The sequence below is a fragment of the Pongo abelii genome, chromosome 1, assembly GCF_028885655.2.
Source record: "Pongo abelii isolate AG06213 chromosome 1, NHGRI_mPonAbe1-v2.0_pri, whole genome shotgun sequence".
In the NCBI taxonomy this organism is placed as follows: domain Eukaryota; kingdom Metazoa; phylum Chordata; class Mammalia; order Primates; family Hominidae; genus Pongo; species Pongo abelii.
In genome coordinates, this window is record NC_071985.2 from 100622199 (window position 1) to 100641774 (window position 19576).

Below are 19576 nucleotides of genomic sequence, written 5' to 3' on the forward strand. Positions count from 1 at the left end.
CCTGACCAACATGGTGAAACCCCGTCTCTACTAAAAATACAAAAGATTAGCCGGGCGTGGTGGTGGGCGCCTGTAGTACCAGCTACTTGGGAGGCTGAGGTAGGAGAATGGTGTGAACCCGGGAGGCGGAGCTTGCAGTGAGCAGAAATCATGCCACTGCACTCCAGCCTGGGCGACAGAGCAAGACTCCGTCTCAAAAAAACAACAACAAAAAAAACAAAACAAGTATATAGATATAGTGATATATAATTTTTCTGTTTTAAAACTGAGTTTCTTTTTTTTTCCCTGCCAATTTAAAGGCACACAATCAGAGAGCTATTTTCACAGGTAACTAATGCATCTTGTTTCTGCTTCATATTTTAAACTCTTATTTTTTACCCTTATGAAGCTGGAAGGAGTAGATGTGTTTATTTTATAGACAGACTATAATGTTGGGTTGTTGTAAGTGATTTTCTTTGCTACATATCCTTGAACTTTATTTTTATTTATTATTATTATTATTATTATTATTATTATTGAGACAGAATCTTGCTCTGTTGCCCAGGCTAGAGTGCAGTGGTGTGATGTCGGCTCACTGCAACCTCTGCCTCCTGGGTTCAAGCGATTCTCCTACCTCAGCCTCCCAAGTAGCTGGGACTACAGGTGTGCATCACCACCCCAGGCTCATGCCTGTAATGTAACAGGTGGCTCATGCCTGTAATCCCAACACTTTGAGAGGTTGAGGCGGGTGGGTCACTTGAAGTCAGGAGTTCGAGACCAGCCTGGCCAACGTGGTGAAACCCCATCTCTACTAAAAATACAAAAATTAGCCAGGCATTGTGGAGTGCACCTATAATCCCAGCTACTTGGGAGGCTGAGGCAGGAGAACCACTTGAGCCTGGGAGGCGAAGGTTGCAGTGAGCCAAGATCATGCCACCGTACTCCAGCCTGAGCTACAGAGCAAGACTCCATCTCAAAAAATAAAAAAATAAAATAAACCTTTAAAAACTCTTAAATTTGAAAAAAATATAATTGGGTGAGATTTTATTTACTCAGACCAGTTTTTATTTTATTTTATTATTTTTTTGAGATAGGGTCTTGCCCAGGCTGGAGTGTAGTGACCCTATCATGGCTTACTGCAGCTTTGACCTCCTGGGTTCAAGAGGTCCTCCTACCTCAGCCTCCTGAGTAGCTGGGATGACAGGCACGTGCCATCGTGCCTGAATAATTTTTTAAAATTTGTAGGGGAGGAGTCTCTTTATGTTGCCCAGGCTGGTCTTGAACTCCTGGGCTCAAATAATCTTGTAATCCTTTAGCCTCAACCTCTCAAAGTGCTGGGATTACAGGTGTGAACCATAGTGTCCAGCCTCAGGCTTGTTTTTATATACATTGTGTTAAGTCACTAAATGTGTCTGCATCCTTGACTATGAGGAAATTGGCTTCTAGTATCACCTGAAAAATGTTATAATAATTATAACCCATAATGAACTCATATTCCTAAAATTAGAGAATCTTAAGAATCCTGAGTTGGAAGGGAATGTAGTGATCAACTAGTTTGAAGTAAAAGTCCCTCTTCAACATCTCTGGCATAAAGTCATTCATCATCTGCTTGACTATGTCGAAATAGGGGTGAACTCACGAATTCATAATAAGTCTATTCCATTTTTGAAGAGCTCAAATTGTTGGAAATTTTTTCCTTACAGTAAAGCCACAATCTATCTCCTTCTAATTTCTACCCTTTGAACTTACCCTCCAAAAACTGTATGGAATAAATCTAAAGTATTTTTCACATAAGTGGCATCTCTCATGTTCTGCCAACCAATTCTTTTTGTATGTTTGTTTTTAGTACTAAATATCCTAAGTTCCTTTAAAATTCTTTATATGACACGGGTCCTAACACCTTTTTCCCTAGTTGACCTGCTCTGTACTTAACTGAAGCTTATCAGGGTATCACTTAGAGAAATAGTTGTCAAACTTCAGTGTGCTAGAATAAACTCATCTTGGGGGTGCTTGTTAAAAATGGAGATTCCTGAGCCCTCCCCCCAGAGATTCTGACTTAATAGATCTGAGATGGGGCTCAGTATATATACTTATAATAGTACCACTGGCGATGCTGGTGCAATGGTCTCCGGACTTTGCTTTGAGAATCATTGTTTGAAATGTATCTCTGAATACATTTCTGAATGTATTTTATGTGAAGAATTTAGTTTAAAAACAAATAATGTTATCTATTTTAATATGAGATTTGAAATCGGAATCTAGAAATTCTAGATATTCTTACTAATTCCTTTGCACCATTGGACAATTTTCTGTTTAGGGACATTGGCTATAACTACTATATAGACATAGTGATATACAATTTTTCTGCTTTAAAACTGAGTTTCTTACATTTCTGAATGTATTCAGAGATACATTCTGAATTCCTTACCTTAGGGCCTTAGTGAGTGGGAAAGATCTCTAAATTCCTTACCTTAGGGCCTCAGCTAAGTGGGAAAGACAAATGTGTAAAATGACTCTTACAAGAAGGAGCAGGGTGAAATGAGGGCATGCTGCTCATTAGCCCAGTGGATGGGGCCAGTCTTGGGAGTCTCAGCCCTAAAGTGGAGGACTAGTTCTCTGGATGGAAATGAGTGTAAAGGGAGGAGTGGGAGGAAAAAAATATGTATAGTGCCAACAGGTAACTAAAAAGGTAACTATCTGCTTGTAAGGTAAAAAGAACTCTTGGGGCTGGTTGTGGTGGCTCAAACCTGTAATCCCAGCACTTTGGGAGGCTGAGCAGGGGCGGATCACCTGAGATCAGGAGTTCGAGACCAGCCTGGCCAACATGGTGAAACTCCATCTCTACTAAAAATACAAAAAGTAGCTGGGTGTGGTGGTGGGCGCCTGTAATCTCAGCTACTTGGGAGACTGAGGCATGAGAATTGCTTGAACCTGGGAGATGGAGGTTGCAGTGAGTTGAGTCCGCGCCACTGCATTCCAGCCTGGGTGACAGAGTGAGATGAAGGAAGGGAGGGAGGGAGGAAGGAAGGATGGAAGGAAGGAAGGAAGGAAGGAAGGGAGGGTTCGCACTCCTGCATTCCAGCCTGGGTGACAGAGTGAGACTCTGTCTCAAAAAAAGAAAGAAAGAAAGAAACAACTCTTGGGTTAAAGGGTAAATCAAAATGGCAATTAAAGACAATACTGAAAACATTACAAAGCAAAAACCTATAGTGTACAGAAAGTGGCATTCAAAAGAAAATGTATAGCTTTAGAAATGTACTCAAAGAACATAAAAGATTGAAAATCAATGAACCAAACATTAAACTCAATGAACTAGGCAAAGAACATCACAAACAACTCTTTTAAAAGTTGGGGGATGGAATTAAAAGAGATAAAGCATAAATTAATGAAATAAAGAACAAACAATAAAAAGCACACTCAATTAGTGTACTAAAAATCTGATTATTTGATAACCAATAAAATAGACCAATCTTTGGCAAGTCTGATTAAAAAAAGAAAGATGGAGAAGGAGAGAAAATATAAAAATAGCATCGGGGCCAGGTACAGTGGCTCACTCCTGTTTTCCTAGCACTTTGGGAGGCCGAGCTGGGTGGATCACTTGAGGCCAGGAGTTTGAGACCAGCCTGGCCAACATTGTGAAACCCCATCTCTACTAAAAATACAAAAAATTAGCCGGGTGTGGTGGCAATGCACCTGTAATCCCAGCTACTCTGGAGGCTGAGGCATGAGAATCACTTGAACCTGGGAGGCGGAGGATGCAGTGAGCTGAGATGGCACCACTGCACTCCAGCCTGAGCAGCAGAGTGAGACTCTGTCTCAAAACAAACAAACAAAAACAACAACAACAAAGCATTGGAATGAAAAGGACATATCACAGAAATAGTGAAGATTTTAGAAGCATACTAATGTATTGCATATTACCTTATAGCAATACATTTAAAACTCAGGTGAAATTTATCTAAGTATATACAAACCAAAATTGACTCAAAAAGAGGTGGTGAATCTAAGATAGTAAAAAAAAAAAATTGAAGAAGAAAAAGAGCACAATATACTTAACATGACTGAACTGTACACTTAAAAATTATTAAGATGGTAAATTGTATGTGTTTTTTTAACCACGATTAAACAAATTTTTTTAATTAAAAAAGGAAAAGAGGCCAGGCGCTGTGGCTAACACCTGTAATCCCTGTACTTTGGGAGGCAGAGGAGGGCAGATCTCCTGAGGTCACAAATTTGAGACCAGCCTGGTCAACATGGCGAAACCCTGTCTCTACTAAAAATACAAAAATTAGCTGGGTGTGGTGGCGGGCACCTGTAATCCCAGCTATTTGGGAGGCTGAGGCAGGAGAATGGCTTAAACCCGGGAGGCAGAGGTTGCAGTGAGCAGTGACTGCACCATTGCACTCCAGCCAGGGCGACAGAGTGAGACTCCATCTCAAAAAAAAAAAAAAAAAAAAGAAAAGAAAAGAAAAGATCTCAAGTCTAGGTGATTTTATGGGCAAGTTATAGATAATCTCTAAAGAAGAGATAAATTCATTTGTTACTTTCACATTTCCATAGCATAGAAAATAATGAGACATTTGCAATATATTTCTGTAAGGTAAACCTTAATAAGGGAAGCAAACAAGTATGGCACAGAAAGAAATACTTGTATCAATCTCATTTATAAATGTAAATATAAAAATATTAAATCAAAAATTAGCAATTTTAATTCAACAACAGGTTAAAAGAAAAGTAGATCGTGGATATCTACTAGAATACAAGCTCCATGAGGGTAGGAATCATTGTGAGTTCCTTTAATACAAGCTAAGTGGCCAGAAAGCTGCCTGGCATATATTAAGTACATAAATATTTGTTGAATTGAATGAACTGAATTAACCAAGTAGGTTTGATCCAACTGTGGTTGACATTAAGGAGTATGTTCAGTATACTGAAAGAAAAATAATAAAAAAGATCATCTTTCTAAGATACTGAAAACCCTTTTGATAAAATTTAACTCCCATTCCTGATAAAAGCTATGGTAAGCTAGGAAAAGGAAATTTCCTTAATTTGATGTAGGCTGTCTCTTTAAAAACTTAAACATCACAGTTTATTATGAAACATTAGAAGCCTTTTCATGAATAACACAAAAAATGCCTGCTATAACTGCTGCTATTCAACAGTGTTCTAGAGGTCTTAGCCAATGGAAAAGAAACATAGAAATGAGTTAAATACTGGAAAGGAAGCAACAAAAATCATTATATATATAGGCAATAGAGGTAATCTAAGACAACCAATGAAGCACTAATTTGAATTAATGAGAGTGCAATAAAGTGGCTCCATATAAGGAAAACAAAATCAATATCTGCCCTTATGCCACAATAACTAATGAAAAAATGTAGAGGAAAAAAATTACATTTATAAGAATAACAAAAGCCTAAACTGGACAAGAAATGTGTAACACTTATATGAGAAAGAAAGTATAAATATTTTCTGAAAGACACTTTAAAACATTTTGAATAGGCCGGGCGCAGTGGCTCACGCCTGTAATCCCAGCACTTTGGGAGGCCGAGGCAGGTGGATCACGAGGTCAGGAGATTGAGCTCATCCTGGCTAACACGGTGAAACTCTGTCTCTATTAAAAATACAAAAAATTAGCTGGGCATGGTGGCAGGTGCCTGTAGTCCCAGCTACTGGGAGGCTGAGGCAGGAGAATGGCGTGAACCCGGGAGACGGAGCTTGCAGTGAGCCGAGATCATGCCACTGCACTCTAGCCTGGGCGACAGAGCGAGACTCCGTCTCAAAAAAAAAATTTTTTTTTAATAAATGAAGAGATAATATAATTTAGGATAATATTCAATCTTATTATTATGGTAATCTCTCAATTAATCATTAAATTCAATGTAATCTCAATCAAAACCTTGATAGGAATTTGACATATGAAGAGAGAATTGAGGATAGGAACTTGACATATGAAGAGAGAATATAGACAAGAATAGACAATTGTAAAAGTTTTTTCTTTTCTTTTTTTAAAGAGCAATGGATAGCATACAGGGCTGGAAGAACTTGCTCTGTTAGATATTAGAAAGACAAGAGTAATTAAGATAGTTTAGTAATGGCAAAAGAAAGCTAAATAGATTGGAATAGAGTAGAATGTATCAAAATAGATCCACATATATGGAAATTTACTTAATAATAAAGATTACATTTCAAATCAGTGGGGAAGAAATGGACAGTATAAGAGGTGTTCAGACCATTAGTTATTTATTTGGACACTAAATAAAGGTAGATTCCCTCCCTGAAATCCTACACAGAAAGAATTATAGATGAGTTAATTATTAAAATGTACAAATAAAAATTATAAAAGTACTACAGAAAATAATAATAATTTTTATTCTTGAAACTGAGATTAGCTTTTCTAAGCAAAACATAAAACTCAAAAATCATGAAGTGCCATAATTTTAGACTTTAAAATTTAAGAATGCATAATAAAAATTAAGAATAACAGTTTAGGCTGGGCGAGGTGGCTCATGCCTGTAATCCCAGCACTTTGGGAGGCTGAGGTGGGTGAATCATTTGAGCTCAGGAGTTCAAGACCAGCCTGGGCAGCATGGCGAAATCCCGTCTCTACTAAAAATACAAAAATTAGCCAGGTGTGGTGGTGTGTGCCTGTGGTTCCAGCTACTCAGGAGGCTGAGGTGGGAGAATTACTTGAACCCGGGAGGTGGAGATTGCAGTGAGTTGAGATCATGCCACAGCACTCCAGCCTGGGCAACACAGTGAGACCCTACCTCAAAAAAGTAAAAAAAAATAAAAATAAACAATTTAAAGAATGAAAATAAAATGTAAAACTTGGATACTAAATAGAGGAAAGAAAGAATAAAGAAAACATAGTCAATCCAATAGAAAGCAGGAAGTGAAGAGAAAAGGGTATGGAAAAGAAATCTAAAAAGCAAAAAAATAAAGTGGGGGAAAATAACTCATTTAAATGTGTCAGTAATCACAATAATTAGGATAAATGGATTACAGCACCAGTTTAGCTGGGCCCAGTGGTTCACGCCTGTAATCCTAGCACTTTGGGAGGCTGAGGCAGGTGGACTGCTTGAGCATAGGAGTTTGAGACCAGCCTGGGCAACACAGCAAGACCCTGTCACTACAACAAAAATACAAAAATTAGGGTGTGAAGGCATGCCTGTAGTCCCAGCTACTTGGGAGGCTGAGGTGCCCTGAGCCTGGGGAGGTGGAGGCTGCAGTGAGCTATGATTGCACCACTGCACTCCAGCCTGGGCAACAGAATGGGATTCCATCTGAAAAAAACAAAGCCACCAGTTTATAAATATATTTGTTTGTTAGATTTAAAAAGAGATATAAAATAAATATTTTATTTAAAAGATAGCAGAATGATTGAAACCTCGTCTCTACTAAAAATACAAAAATTAGCTGGGCATGATGGCATGCATCTGTAATCCCAGCTATGTGGGAGGCTGAGGCATGAGAATCGCTTGAACCCGGGAGGTGGAGGTTGCAGTGAGCTGAGATCGTGGCACAGCACTCCATCCTGGAAGACAGAGTAAGAATCGATCTAGAAAATAAAAAAAGAAAAGTAGATACAAACTTCATTTGTAGTGAGAGAACAATACTGTCCAGATTATATCAGAGTCTTGCTTGAATTTTTCATAATTGGCAATTTTTAATAAAAAAGGAAAATATATGAAGAGGCTTGAAATGTATATGATAAGGTATCATCTGCTAAAATAGATACTTTATAGCCAACTTTCAAAATGTCGTGTATGTTTTCTCCCATTCTCTTTGTTCTTGGAGCTATATGCCTTTACTGCCATTTTAGTGGGGTTTATACAAGGCAAATGCTTGTATTTGATTCACTATCTATAAATAGTCCTTTTCTTCAGATTAAGGAATGGGCAATAAGATAAAAAGCTTTTACTTAAAAAAAAAAAAAAAGGGTATTTTGTGCTGCTTCTTGAACATTTTGTGATCTCTCCTATCAAGGACAGCCAGCATGCTTTGTTAGGAATTGATCTTCAGCATCACTTCCATTAGATAGAATGCTGAGTTGACCGGACTGTATCTGATCTAATTTTTGCTAGCTCTTATTTTCTCGTATATGCTTGAAAATTGCCCTAAATAAAGGACATGCCATATTTAAAAATAAACAATTGTAGTTTTTGTCTATAGGATGAATAGGAGCAGTAAAAGAGCAGTTTACCGTTATTTTAAAAGGGCGAGACAGCTGAGTGTTTATACATTGCTTCCATTTAGATCTTACTAGATGAATAATTCAATTCTAAGAATGAGTTAATGACATACATGAGCTCACATTATTCAATTTTGTGTGTGTGTGTATGTGTTGTTGTTGTTGTTATTAAGCTGTTGTGGGACAAAGATTTTTTTTATTAAGTAAGAAAACCTAATGATTTTAATCAATATGGAAATGATCTTAAAGTGTATCTTAATTTTCTTAATTTCATGATGTTTATTTCTAGATCCACTCGTTTGTGGATCATTCTATTAAAACAAATTTTTCATATTCACTGTAGCTTTATTTATGATCATAAAAATTTCAGCAACGGGAAAATGATTGATCACATAATAATGATAGCTTCACTCCTTGGAATGCTGAACTTCAAAAAAGTTACAATGGGCCAAGTATGGTGGCTCAGCCTGTAATCCCAGCACTTTGGGAAGCTGAGGTGGGTGATCACTTGAGGCCAGGAGCTTGAGACCAGCCTGGCCAACATGACGAAACCCCATCTCTACCAAAAATACAAAAATTAGTTGAGTGTGGTGGCATGTGCCTGTAATCCCAGCTACTTGAGAGGCTGAGGCAGGAGGATCACTTGAGCAGGGAGGTGGATGTTGCAGTCAGCCGAGCTCCCGCCACTGCACTCCAGCCTGGGCAACAAAGCAAGGCTCTGTCTCAACAAAAACAAAAAAAACAAACAAAAACAAAAACAAAAACAAGTTACAATGAGCTGGGCACAGTGGCTTTTGCCAGTAATCCCAGCACTTTGGGATGCCCAGGCGGGAGGATTGCTTCAGCCCAGGAGTTCAAGACCAGCCTGGGCAACATGGTAATACCCCATCTCTACAAAAAAATACAAAAATTAACCAGGTGCGGTGGCACTTGCCTGTGGTCCCAGTTACTTGGAAGGCTGAGGCGGGAAGATTGCTTGAGCCCGGGAAGGGGAGGTTCAGTGAGCCGAGTTTGCACCATTGCACTCCAGCCTGGATGGCGAGACAGAATGTCTCAAAAAAAAAAAAAAAAAAAAAAAAAAGTTACAATGGTGAAGACCACATAGTAACATGGTAAAGTCTCACCAAAGAGCAACGTATGCGTAAGTAGCAGGCAAAGATATTTTATGGGAGAGGCGGTTGTGATGTCATTAAAAGATACTGACTTTGAACACAAAGCAACCAGGGTCCCAATCTTAGCTTTACCCCCTCACCAGTTCTGTGGCTTGACTCTCTGGGCATCGGTGTCCTTATCTGTCCCATGAGGATATTGTTAGCTACTCTGCAGGTTTGATGTGACAATAAGGATTATCCCCCTACCTAGCACTGTTCTTGGCACGCAATGCTAACATTAACTGAGTACCTACTATTATTGCAACTGTAAAAATGACGTAAGCCTAAGGAAGACAATAGAAACATATACATATGGTAACCCTTGCATTAGGGTTGTGGTTGGCATATTATTTTTCTCTTTTCTAGGGACTGGAACCCAGGCAGCTGATGGTTCTGTGTTAGAGGACATTAGATGCTCTAAACAGCGCTGTATTTTGTCAATGAGGGCATCCATGCCACCCATACCTGAACCCTGTGTTCCCCTCTCTGTCTCTGAGGCTTAGGCCTCCTGGACTCAGGCTGCCTTTTTCTCCCCTGCTGTTATGCCCACTCATTTCTTGGGCTCAATTTCTCCCAAGCCTAGCTCTGGATTGGATTACTGTATTACCAATATATCACTAATTAGAAAATATTTAAGTATTGGGAAGCTGTCAAGTGTTGGTCTTACGAAAAAAGCTGTTAAAATCAGTTATGCAGTGTACTGTATTAGTACTCTAAATCATACTGACTTTTTTTTTTTTGAGACTGAGTTTCGCTCTTGTTGCCCAAGCTATAGTGCAATGGTGTGATCTCAGCTTGCTACGACCTCTGCCTCCTGGGTTCAAGCGATTCTCCTGCCTCATCCTCCTGAATAGGTGGGATTACAGGTGCGCACCACCATGCCTGGCTAATTTTTTGTATTTTTAGTAGAAACGGAGTTTCACCATGTTAGCCAGGGTGGTCTCGAACTCCTGACTCCAGGTGATCTTCCTGCCTCAGCCTCTCAAAGTGCTGGGATTACAGGTGTGAGCCACCGTGCCTGGCTCATAATGACATTTTTAAAAGCCCATAAGTAAACATAAAATAATAAAACTGCAATGTTCAAAATATGCTATTTTGAACAAGTCAAAGCCTATGCATATGTTTATATTTTTGGACAAATCTAATGGCATAACAATACCAAAAAATACTAAAAACACAGGCATTTTAATTCTAGCATCAGAAAACAGATTTCTAGATTATTCTGACAGAGTTCTATTCTGCTAAATGCCAGAGGGTTGAGCTGCTTCAAATGTTTGCAGAAATGATTTCTTTTTTTAAAGTAGCTCTGTCAGCTTGGAGCAGAAACAGAGAAAGAACAAGCTTGCTGAATGAGGATGGGTTGGAGTTGGCCAGAACTCCTGTCATAATTCTGTCACTGGCATTCTTGCTGCAGCTAGCAGAAACTATGTGTGTGTGATATAGGGCTGTCATCTATATCTAACTTAAAGTGCTTATGTGAGTAATTTTTGAGTTCTAACTGCAGGTATGGTGCTGGTTATGACCCTAATAGGCAGCAATGGACATGTTTATTATTATTATATTGGAGCAGACTTTGCCTTAGTTCCTTAATCTAGAATTGATCCCAATACCTTTAATTATATCCCACAGACTTATTAGGGCCAAACTATGTATATGAAAGTCTTTTGAGAAATTAAAAGTACTAAATGAAACAGATTTATTAGTAATAACATGCTTAGAGACATTCTAATGTCATGGTTTTGGAGTTAAACTAGATTGGGCTTGAATCCTGGCTTTGCCACTTGTCATGTAACTTTAAACAAATCTCCTTAACCTGTGTGATCCTCAGTGTTGTCCATTATAATTCTTAAAATAATATCATTAGGCTGGGTGCGGTGGCTCACGCCTGTAATCCCAGCACTTTGGGAGGCTGAGGTGGGCGGATCACAAGGTCAAGAGATTGAGTCCATCCTGGCCAACACGGTGAAACCTGGTCTCTACTAAAAGTACAAAAATTAGCTGGGCGTGGTGGCACACACCTGTAGTCCCAGCTACTTGGGAGGCTAAGGCAGGAGAATCGCTTAAACCTGAGAGGTGGAGGTTGCAGTGAGCTGAGATCACGCCACTATACTCCAGTCTGGTGACAGAGCGAGATTCTAAAAAAAAAAAATTAATATGTATAGTCCATACTAATATTGATAATATGTCATAATATTAGTATGTATTATTGTGAGGATGAATGAAAGCAAAATGCTTGCTACAGTGCTTAAACATAGTAAAATGAGCAGTAGATGATAACTACTGCTACTATTAACACTACATGGTAGAGATTATCAGAGACTAAAAATATCCTATATTTTAACTCCTCTTTTTTACCACTGGCAAGTTCTTTGTGACATAAAGACACTGGATAATATTGAAGTCTTGATGTTAAGGATAATATTGATGGATATAGTTAGGATTCTTGCCTTCCTCCAACCATTTCACTTAGTTGTCTGGGCAGCAGGGAAAAGAATGAGTTTGGGAGGCTGGAGGGAAGAATATTTTGTCCTCAAAAGGCCATATTTAAAAGATGTATATTATTTTATTATTAGATTTTTTGGGGGCAAACGTTTTAAAAGTGATAATACAGGTATCAATAACTTCAGAAAAATGGGCTGGTAGAAATGTACAGCAGTACAATTTTTTTATAAGGTAATTGAGCAATACATATTAAAGGTCTTAAACGCATTCAAACTTTGACCCAGCATTTTTGTTTTTAGGAAAAGAGATGTAGAAAATATGTATAACAAAGATTTATAGATGTTCTTCCCAGCATTATTTATAATAGTGAGTCAAAAAAAGTTAAATGTCTAACAATGGAAACTGAGTAATTACAGTATGTCCTAGTCATGTAATAAGATAATATGGAGTTACTAAAAATTATGTTGGGGGTTAAAAAACTCAAATGCCTTCAGTTGTTTAGCAAGTAAAGTATATGTGTGAAGACACTAGGGATTGGTGAGGACAGTGGTGAACTGGAGAGTTTATACTCCACGTGGAGGCATTAATTTACATTATAAAAGAATACTGTTTTGGCCAAGACATGATTAAATTCTATCCACAGGTTTACCAGTTTGAAACATCTACTCTTGAAGAATTTTAAAATGTGGGAAGATACTCATGGTATACTTTCTTCTTCTTCTTCTTCTTCTTCTTCCTGCTCCTCCTCCTCCTTCTTCTTCTTCTTATTCCTCTTCCTCCTCTTCTTCCTCTTCTTCTTCTTCCTCTTTTTTCTCTTCTTTTCTTCTTTTAACAGGATTTTGCTCTGTCGCCCAGGCTAGAGTACAGTGGCAAGATCATGTCTCACTGCAGCCTTAAACTCCTGGTCTCAATCAATCCTCCCACCTCAATTTACCAAGTAGCTGGGACTACAGGCGTGCACCACCATACCTGGCTATTTTTTTTTTTTTTTTGTAGACAGGTTCTTGCTATGTTGCCTAAGCTAGTCTCGGAACTCCTGGGCTCAAGCAGTCCTCCCACTTTAGCCTCCAAAAGTGCTGGGACTACAGGCGTAAGCCACCATGCCTGGCCTCATGGTGTGCTTTTTTTTTCTTTTATTTTTTTGATACAGAATTTCGCTCTTGTTGCCCAGGCTGGAGTGCAATGGCATGATTTTGGCTCACTGCAACCTCCGCCTCCCGGGTTCAAGAGATTCTCCTGCCTCAGCCTCTCGAGTAGCTGGGATTACAGGTGTGCGCCACAACGCCCAGCTAATTTTTTGTATTTTTAGTAGAGACAGGGTTTCACCATGTTGGCCAGGCTGGTCTCAAACTCCTGACCTCAAGTGATCCACCCGCCTCAGCCTCCCAAAGTGCTGGGATTACAGGCGTGAGCCACCACGCCTGGCCTTATGGTGTGCCTTTAAGTGACAAAAGCAAATAAGAAAATATAGGTAAAGAATGATTCCAATACTTTTTAAAGTATGTGTGTTTATAGTTATATCTCTTCTCTGTTGGTCTGTCTTATCTATCTGGAAGGATATTTGCCAAAACAATAATAGCAAATACTTAACATAGACCTTATTATGTGCCAGAGAGTGTTTTAAGCACTTCACATATGTTAGCTCATTTAATTCTCATAGCAATAATAGGTACTATCACTATCTCTGCTTTACAGGTGATAAAGCTGAGACATAGACAGGTTAAGTCACTTGCCCAAGGTCAAAGAGCTGGAAGGTGGTAGAGCTGGGATTCAAGCTTAGGCAGCAGAGTCTGGGCTCTTAACTACTATGCTATATTAAAACCAAAATGTTATGAGTTGTCTGATTTTTGTGTGTGTGTGCTTTTTATTTTCTATATTTTGGTGCTTAACATTTTTTCTATAATAAAAAATGTATTTTATAATTAGAAAAAGCACAGCATTTTATTAAAAATGCACATTTATTGCCTAGGCATGTGCTTCTTTTGGCTTCTCCAATTACTGTTCTCTATTAATGAAAATTAGTTTGTCTGACTTGCTGGCTGAAATCTTAGACCCTGAGGAAATAAAAAATAGGACAGGTAAATTTTATGGCAGTAGAAGGGAAAGTAACAGGCTCTGTGGGACAGCAGAAGAGCACTGAGCCAGAAACAGCAAGATGAGGTTAATGAGGAGTATAATGCAGGTAGTTGTCACCAGCGAAAAGTTTTGTTTAGGCCTAACCTTGTGCCTCGTCTAAAATATGGTGGCATCATGCTCTTTCATGTTACTTAAATTTTTCTTTAATTTATTTAACAAATATTCGTTAGATTTCTTCTTGCTGGGCATAATCAAGAATACAATGAAAAATCAGATAAGGGGATAAAAATAAAAATAAAAAATAGAGGCCAGGCACTATGGCTTACGCCTGTAATCCCAGCACTTTGAGAGGCCAAGGCAGGTGAATCACCTGAGGTCAGGAGTTCGAGGACCCAGCCCAGCCAACATGGTGAAACCCCGTCTCTACTAAAAATACAAAATTAGCCAGTGTGGTGGCGGGCCTGGGTGACAAGAGCAAAACTCTGTCTCAAAAAACAAAAACCAAAAAAACCGTGCAGTAACTGCACAGACAAAAATTCAAAGCTATATTCAATGAAAAAACAGAACACATAGGTAAACAATAGTAATCATGAAAGGGTGACAAGTACAGCTGCTACAGACATTTGCTAGAACAGTTTCAGTGAACTGGTGGAAATGGAAGCCCAATTCAAGTGGTTTGAAGAGCAAATGGGAGTTGAGGAAGTAGAGAGGAGAGATTTGGTGTACTTTTCAAGAAGCTCATTTGTGAGGAAGCTCAGCAGTTTAAAGGAGACACAGGTTCCAATGAATGTTTTATGAAGCTGGCTTTTGTTTTATTTGTTTTAAAATGAGGGTGCTGTGGGCTGCAGGGAGGAATCCAGGAGAGAAAGAGAAATGGAAAATATAGACGATAAATGAAACATTAATGGCACAAATTCCCTGAGGAAGCAGAAGGGGATAGAACTATGAACAATAACAGGGAATGTTAACCTTGAATAGAAGGGGCATTTCTTCTATGCGAGAGGGAAGGGCTTTTGTTCAGAAACTTGTGTGAGATAAGGATAGATTCAGCTGTAAACAGGCTTATAAATGTAGGGCCTGGAGGGTAAGGAAATTCCTTCCCATCCATACCAAGGCCTTAATTTTCTAAGTGAACTGGGAGATTAAGTCATCTTTTGAGAAGGAGCAAGGTGATGGTCATAAAGGAAGATGGTGGTGAAAGTTTAGAATAGTGACTGAAGGAATGAAAGAAGCGTTTTCTAACTTAAATTTGATATTTAAAATTTTGTATTGTTATCAATCCACAGGTATAATTTTCCCCAGCTGTACTTAGAATGTAGTAGCAGAGAAATCAGTTTGACTGATTCAACATTAGGAGTTCATGAATTATGTATGTAAGGGCAAGAGAGAACCAGTATGTAAGGGCAAGAGAGAACAGTTTGACTATGGGACCTGGGCTCCCCTAGATAGACTCAGAGAAAATGAAGACATCTAGAACTTGAGCTGGCTGTGGTGCTAAAAGAGGGGTGTGGAGAGTATGAGGGGTAAACAGATGGAGGGATAGGAGATTTGTATAGGTTGTGGATTACTGGACTTGTAAGATTTCAGAGACGACAGCATCTTTGGAGAACCCATTGCAACTTCCCTGCTATATGACCTAGGGTGAGTTACTGAAATATTTTGGATCCTCTGTTTCTTATATGAAAAATGGGAAGCCAAGAGAATGCAACCACCAAATTGCTTCTCCTGGAGACTGTGGACCCCGAGAGAATGAACAATCTCTACTGGAGACAGTGGCAAATAAATGCTTTCCTAGAGCTTTCTTTGGGCTAAATTGTTGAAACTTCTCTTGGACCCTCCAGTAAGTTCATTCTTGAGCTATTGCTAGTACAAATCTAAAGCATCCTTAAGCAACAGGGTCATAAATGCAGTTACTTACTATAGTTACTTATGTGCCAAACATAAGTCTTCTAAGTATCAAGAATGGCCTCGCTTGAATCACAATTCAAATATAGATAGAATTGTTGGTGTTCCATAGCCTGCTGATATCAGAACCCTGGACAATGGGTTTAATCGAGCAACGGTTTGTGGGTGGATGGGTCCTTCTGTCAACATACCACAGTAGGGGTTGTTGTTTTATCACTGAAACTTTCCTATTAAACTTATAACAATTTTGACAAAAATTATTCATCTAATTAACTGTATAGACAAATATATTCTCTCATGTATCTTTTGAGATTTGGAAACAAAACTGAATTTCCTAACTCACCATCAATTCACCTATTTTTCTAGTATATTTATTGAATATAGCCAATACTAGAGATTATTAATATATAATTGTAATTCATAAAAACAGTACAGTTCACCAAATGTCCATCAGCATATGAATTGATAAAATATGCTATATATACACAATGGAATATTATTCAGCCTTAAAAAGGAAGGAAATTCTGACATATGCTACAATATGGATGAACCTTGAGGACATTATGCTAGGTAAAATAAGCCAGTCACAAAAAAAGACAAATACTATATGTATGATTTCACTTATTCAAAGTACCTAGAGCAACCGGGCGTGGTGGCTCACGCCTGTAATCCCAGCTACTTGGGAGGCTGAGGCAGAAGAATTGCTTGAACCTGGGAGGCAGAGGTTGCAGTGAGCTGAGACTGTGCCATTGCACTCCAGCCTGGGCAACAAGAGCGAAACCCCATCTCAAAAAGCACAAAGTACATAAAGCAACAAAAAATATAGAGACAGAAAGTAGAATGGTGGTTGCCAAGGGTTAGGGGGAACAGGGAGAATGGAGACTTATTGTTTAATGAATATAGTGTTTCAGTTTTGCAAAGTGAAAAGAATTCTGGAGTTGGATGGTGGTCATGATTGCACAACAATATTGATGTGCTTAATACCATTGAACTGTACATGGTACTTAAAAATGGCTAAGATACTGTAGTACATTTGTATTATGTATATTTTACCACAATAAAAAAAATGGAAAAAAACCCCACAGTGAAGTGTTTTTCTTTCACATTGCCTTTTCTCTTAATTTGGCTTTGCCCAGGTTCTCTTGAGAATCCCGAGCCTTTTATTAGGCCAAATGATCTTGATTGTATTGAATCCAATGATCACTTTAGCTTGAGCTGGGCTCTACAGAACTTGTTAATGCTTGCTTGGCTCTATGTGTTTGGTTTCATGGTATCTGTTGTATTAAGGATACTATTGACAACTGCATCCTAGAGCCTTGTCAAACCTGTTTTATTTAAATAAATAACTCCTTTGAGAAAAATAGTTATGTACAGATGATCTAGTGAAAACATAAGTATTATAGAATACCACCTACTATCTAAAAAGTTAATTTTCCTATTTAAGGGAATTCAGCCTAAAATTATGGTTTTGTGATTCAGATAGTGATATGTTATTTTGGATACTTCAGAAAGCTTTTTTAATTGTATTTTTTTCTTGTATTAAAAATGTCTGAGAAATTCATATGGTCTTGACTAATTAATCATCTCAATATTTTGAACTCACCAAATTAGTCGGATTTTTTTTACTATTATACTTAAAATCTCTCAGGATAAAATAGAATAGAATTTAATTATTCATAGAGAAATAATAAAGAAAAGAAATATTTCCAATTTGGAATTTTAAGAAAATACACTTTTTTGTAGCAGCTATCCTTTTAGCACTAAAGGATACTAGCAGATTATTACAAGAAACCTTCTTCGGCAGATGAAGTTAGAAATGTCAAGTTGATCACTTCTGCTTTTGTGCCATTGATTACCTTATTTATTTATTGTTTGAGATGGAGTCTCACTCTGTTGCCCAGGTTGGAGTGCAGCGGCCTGATCTCAGCTCAGTGTAGCCTCTGCCTCCCAGGTTCAACCGATTCTCCTGCCTCAGCCTCTCAAGTAGCTGGGACTACAGGTGTGCACTACCATGCCCAGATAATTTTTCGTAGTTTTAGTAGAGACGGGGTTTCACCACGTTGGCTAGGCTGGTCTCGAACTCCTAACCTCAGGTGATCCACCCACCTCATCCTCCCAAAGTGCTGGGATTACAGGCGTGAGCCACTGTGCCCGGCTTGACCTTTTATATTTCTGCATGGTATTATAATTATTTATTACCTCTGTGTTCCCTATAGAAGATGAGGACCTTGAAGTTAGAGATAGTGCTATAATCTTACATCGCTAGAGCCTAGTTAACAGGTGCTAGGTCCGGTAGGTGATTGTTCAGAATCACCTGATACAATACAGCCCAATACAACACAATAGAACACAACACAATACAATACAATGTAATACCTTTGATTTATGTTATCTGAAGGCTGAAAGTTGGAGACTAGCAGGAACACATCACATGACTAATGGCTTCCACTGATTATGAATATAGTATAGCTTTAACTTTTTAGAAATTTAATTTCTAAGTATTTCTACAATTTATATAAATTCTAAACATAAACATACTTTTGATTGCAAATTACAGAATCCTAGATGGAATGAGCTTAAGCAATAATCGGAGACATATTGGTTTATATGGCCAATCTGCAGAAGGGGAAAGGGTAGATTTATTTTAATGGATGACTGGCACCAAGAGTTTGGATATTATCCAGAAATTTCTCATTTCTCTCTTCACTTTTCTCTTTCTGTATTGGCTTTAGCCTTTCAAGTTGCTGTCACCATATCTCAACTATAGCCTTAAGTAGCCCTAAGCTTATATATTTATGGCCTTGTAACCCGAGAAAAATTCAGTTAGAAAATCCCAGTGTGTCTGGAATTGGTGGGTTCTTGGTCTTACTGACTTCAAGAATGAAGCCGCGGACTTTCACGGTGAGTGTTACAGCTCTCAAGGTGGCGCGTCTGGAGTTTGTTCCTTCTGATGTTCGGATGTGTTAGGAGTTTCTTCTTTCGGGTGGGTTCGTGGTCTTGCTGGCTCAGGAGTGAAGCTGCAGACCTTCGCGGTGAGTGTTACGCTCTTAAGGCAGCGCATCTGGAGTTGTTCGTTCTTCTTAGCGGGCTCGTGGTCTCGCTGGCTTCAGGAGTGAAGCTGCAAACCTTCACGGTGAGTGTTACAGCTCATAAAAGCAGTGTGGATTTAAAGAGTGAGCAGTAGCAAGATTTATTGCAAAGGGCAAAAGAACAAAGCTCCCACACTGTGGAAGGGGACCTGAGCAGGTTGCCACTGCTGGCTCCAGCAGCCTGCTTTTATTCTCTTATCTGGCCCTACCTACGTCCTGCTGATTGGTAGAGCTGAGTGGTCTGTTTTGACAGGGCGCTGATTGGTGCGTTTGCAATCCTTGAGCTAGATACAAAGGTTCTCTACGTCCTTATCAGATTAGTTAGATACAGAGTATTGACACAAAGGTTCTCCAAGGCCCCACTAGAGCAGCTAGATACAGAGTGTCGATTGGTGCACTCACAAACTTTGAGCTAGACACAGGGTGCTGATTGGTGTGTTTACAAACCTTGAGCTAGATACTGAGTGCCGATAGGTGTATTTACAATCTTTGAGCTAGACATAAAGGTTCTTCACGGCCCCACCAGAGCAGCTAGATACAGAGTGTCGATTGGTGCACTCACAAACCTTGAGCTAGACATAGGGTGCTGATTGGTTTGTTTACAAACCTTGGGCTAGCCATAAAGATTCTCCACTTTCTTACCAGACTCAGGAGCCTAGCTGGCTTCACCGAGTGGATCTTGCACCGAGGCTGCCGGTGGAGCTGCCTGCCAGTTCTGCGCCATGCGCTCGCACTCCTCA

General features: G+C 39.0%; 1 protein-coding gene across 1 annotated transcript in view; it reads left to right on the forward strand.

The window, feature by feature from the left end:
• The window catches only part of OTUD7B (OTU deubiquitinase 7B), a 128735-nt gene that overhangs the window by 22998 nt on the left and 86161 nt on the right, over window positions 1-19576 (forward strand). The window lies entirely within an intron of this gene.